Genomic DNA, 4,564 nt, shown 5'->3' with positions numbered 1-4,564 from the left:
GTCTATGGTATTCCGAGTAGGATTCAAGGATGGGATGACTGTGACGAGCTTCAAACTTGCGAGTGTTGGGCGTAGTGACAGACACAAAAGGATCAATGGATCCTATTCTAACATGATCGAGAACCGACAGATGATTAGTCATGCGGTGACAGCGTATCTGGACCATTTTCACTGAGAGGACGGGAGGTAGCCATTGACGCCGGTGAAACCCAAACATACAGCTTGCTATGGAAATGAGTAAGAATGACTGGATGAAAGCAGTAGGAAAGCAGAGATTCAGAAGGAACACAGTATCTTCATGCGCTTATCTGAAATTCCCACCAATGAATTACATAAGTATCTCTATCTCTATTTTATGCTTTATTTATCTTTATATTCGAAAACCATTATAACCATTAGAATCCACCTGACTGAGATTTACAAGATGACCATAGCTTGCTTCACACCAACAATCTCTGTAGGATCAACCCTTACTCACGTAAGGTTTATTACTTGGACGACCCAGTGCACTTGCTGGTTAGTTGTGCGAAGTTGTGAAAAAGAGTGATATTACAATTGTGCGTACCAAGTTGTTGGTGCCATTGAGATCACAATTTCGTGCACCAAGTTTATGGCGCCGTTGCTGGGGATTGTTTGAGTTTGGACAACTGACGGTTCATCTTGTTGCTCAGATTAGGTAATTTTCTTTTCAAAAAACTTTTAAAAAATCTTTCAAAAATTTTTTCTTCTTTTTTGTTTTTCCTAAAAATTATTTTCGAAAAAAATCCAAAAAAAATTTAATAAAAATAAAAAAATCAAAAATATTTTTGTGTTTCTTGTTTGAGTCTAGTGTCAATTTTTAAGTTTGGTGTCAATTGCATGTTTTTAAAATTTATGCATTTTTTTCGAAAAATTCATGCATGGTGTTCTTCATGATTTTCAAGTTGTTCTTAGTAAGTCTTCTTGTTTGATCTTCATATTTTCTTATTTTGTGTCTTTTGTTGTTATTCATATGCATTTTTTGCATTCATAGTGTCTAAGCATGAAAATTTTCTAAATTTGGTGTCTTGCATGTTTTTCTTCTCTTGAAATTTTTTTTAAAATAAATGTTGATGTTCATCTTGATCATCAAAGTATTCTTGGTGTTCATCTTGATATTCATAGTGTTCTTGCTAATTTATGTCTTAAGTCATATTTGTATTTTTCTCTCTCCTCATTAAAAATTCAAAAATAAAAAATATCTTTTTCTTATTTTACTCATAAATTTTGAAATCTTTGGGTTGACTTAGTAAAAAATTATTAAAATAAGTTGTTTCTTGTTAGTCAAGTCAAAATTTCAATTTTTAAAAATCTTATCTTTTCAAAATCTTTTTCAAAATCAAATATTTTCTTTTTCCTTTTGTTATTTTCGAAAATTTTAAAAATTGTTTTCAAAATCTTTTTCTTAATTTCATTTCAAATTTTCGAAAACTTTACTAACAATTAATGTGATTGATTAAAAAATTTGAGGTTTGTTACTTTCTTGTTAAGAAATGTTCAATCTTTAAATTCTATAATTATATCTTTTATTTCTTGTTAGTCAAGTAATCAATTTTAATTTTAAAAATCAAATCTTTTTAATTTCCTTTTCAAATCTTTTTCAAAATAAATTTTAATCATATCTTTTCAAACATATCTTTTTCAAATCATATCTTTTTCAAAACCAATTTCAAAATCTTTTCTAACTCCTTATCTTTTCAAAATTGATTTTCAAAACTTTTTCAACTAAATAATTGTTTCAAATTTTAATTTTTATTTTATTCCTTTTCTTAATTTTCGAATTTTAACTTTAATTTAAAATAAAAACAAAAATATTTTTCTTTTATTTTAGTTAAATTTTTGAAAACTCCTCTCTCTCATCTTTTTCTATTTATTTATTCATTTACTAACAATTCTCTTCATCTTAAAATTCGAACCCTCTCTTCCTCTCTGTGTTCGAATTTTTCTCTTCTCCTTCTTCTACTCACATAAAGGAATCTCTCTACTGTGGTAAAGAGGATCCCTATTATTATTTTCTATTCCCTTCTTTTTTATATGAGCAGGAACAAGGACAAGAACATTCTTGTTGAAGCAGATCCTGAACCTGAAAAGACTTTGAAGAAGAAACTAAGAGAAGCTAAAATATAACAATCCAGAGAAAACCTTACAGAAATTTTCGAAAAAGAAGAGGAGATGGCAACCGAAAATAATGACAACAACAACAATGCAAGGAAGATGCTTGGTGACTTTACTGCACCAAATTCCAACTTACATGGAAGAAGCATCTCAATCCCTGCCATTGGAGCAAACAACTTTGAGCTAAAACCTCAATTAGTTTCTCTGATGCAACAGAATTGCAAGTTTCGTGGACTTCTATCAGAAGATTCTTTTCAGTTCTTAACTGAATTCTTGCAGATCTGTGATACTATTAAGACCAATGGGGTTGAATTCGAGGTCTACAGGCTTATGCTTTTCCCTTTTGCTGTAAGAGACAGAGCTAGAATATGGTTGGACTCTCAACCTAAAGATAGCCTAAACTCTTGGGATAAGCTGGTCACGGCCTTCTTAGCCAAGTTTTTTCCTCCTCAAAAGCTGAGTAAGATTAGAATGGATGTTCAAACCTTCAGACAGAAAGAAGGTGAATCCCTCTATGAAGCTTGGGAGAGATACAAGCAACTGACCAAAAAGTGTCCTTCTGACATGCTTTCAGAATGGACCATCCTGGATATATTCTATGATGGTCTGTCTGAATTGTCTAAGATGTCATTGGACCATTCTGCAGGTGGATCCATTCACCTGAAGAAAATGCCTACAGAAGCTCAGGAACTCATTGACATGGTTGCAAATAACCAATTCATGTACACTTCTGAAAGGAATCCTATGAATAATGGGATGCCTCAGAGGAAGGGAGTTCTTGAAATTGATGCTCTGAATGCCATATTGGCTCAGAATAAAATATTGACTCAGCAAGTCAACATGATTTCTCAGAGTCTGAATGGATTGCAAAATGCATCCAACAGTACTAAAGAGGCATCTTCTGAAGAAGAAACCTATGCTCCTGAGATGGGTGAAGCCTATGGAAACACCTATAATCCCTCATGGAGAAATCATCCAAATTTCTCATGGAAGGATCAACAAAAGCCCCAACAAGACTTTAATAATGGTGGAAGAAACAGGTTTAGCAATAGCAAGCCTTTTCCATCATCTTCTCAACAACAGACAGAGAATTCTGAGTAGAGCCTCTTTAGCTTAGCAAATATAGTCTCTGATTTATCTAAGGCCACTTTAAGTTTCATGAATGAAACAAGGTCCTCCATTAGAAACTTGGAGGCACAAGTGGGTCAGCTGAGTAAGAAAATCACTGAAACTCCTCCTAGTACTCTCCCAAGCAATACAGAAGAGAATCCAAAAAAAGAGTGCAAGGCCATTGATATAATCAAAATGGTCGAATCCAAAGAGGAAGGGGAGGACGTGAATTTCAATGAGGAAGACCTCATGGGACGTCCCCCAGACAGAAAGGAGTTCCCTATTGAGGACCTAAAGGAATCTGAGACTCATACAGAGACCATAGAGATTTCATTAAACTTCCTTCTGCCATTCATGAGCTCTGAGAACTATTCTTCCTCTGAAGAGGATGAAGATGTAACTGAAGAGCAAGTTGCTCAATATCTAGGAGCCATCATGAAGCTGAATGCCAAGTTGTTTGGTAATGAGACTTGGGAAGATGAACCTCCCTTGCTCATTAGTGAACTAAATACATGGGTTCAGCAAACTTTACCTCAAAAGAAACAAGATCCTGGTAAATTCTTAATACCATATACCATAGGCACCATGACCTTTGAGAAGGCTCTATGTGACTTGGGGTCAGATATAAATCTTATGCCACTCTCTGTAGTGGAGAAACTGGGGATCTTTGAGATACAAGCTGCAAGAATCTCATTAGAGATGGCAGACAAGTCAATAAACTAAGCTTATGGATTGGTAGAGGACGTGTTAGTGAAGGTTAAAGGCCTTTACATCCTGCTGATTTCATAATCTTAGACACTAGAAAGGATGGGGATGAATGCATCATCCTTGGAAGACCCTTCCTAGCCACAGCAGGAGCTGTGATTGATGTTGACAGAGGAGAGCTAGTCCTTCAATTGAATGGGGACTACCTTGTGTTTAAAGCACAAGGATCTTCCTCTGCAACCATAGAGAAGAAGCATGAAAAGCTTCTCTCAATACAGAGTCAAACAAAGCCCCCACAATCAAACTCTAAGTTTGGTGTTGGGAGGCCACAACCAAACTCTAAGTTTGTTGTTAAACCCCCACATTCAAACTTTAAGTTTGGTGTTGGGAGGTCCCAACAATGCTTTGAACATCTGTGAAGCTCCATGAGAGCTCACTGTCAAGCTATTGACATTAAAGAAGCGCTTATTGGGAGGCAATCCAATTTTTATTTATCTATATTTCTATTGTTTTTTTATGTTTTATTAGGTTTATGATCATGTGGAGTCACAAAACAATTGCAAAAATTAAAAACAGAATAAAAAATAGCAGAAGAAAAAGCACACCCTGGAAGAAG

General features: G+C 34.7%; 1 non-coding gene across 1 annotated transcript; it reads right to left on the bottom strand.

Annotated features, from left to right (window-relative positions):
- Window positions 1-2,595: 2,595 nt before the first annotated feature.
- LOC130942972 (small nucleolar RNA R71) lies at window positions 2,596-2,702 on the bottom strand. Its single transcript, XR_009071514.1, has one exon. It is a non-coding gene; the product is annotated as a small nucleolar RNA R71 (small nucleolar RNA).
- Between the last annotated feature and the right edge of the window lie 1,862 nt (window positions 2,703-4,564).

Source organism: Arachis stenosperma, chromosome 7 (assembly GCF_014773155.1).
Source record: "Arachis stenosperma cultivar V10309 chromosome 7, arast.V10309.gnm1.PFL2, whole genome shotgun sequence".
NCBI lineage: Eukaryota > Viridiplantae > Streptophyta > Magnoliopsida > Fabales > Fabaceae > Arachis > Arachis stenosperma.
This window is presented reverse-complemented; position numbering and strand designations above follow the sequence as displayed.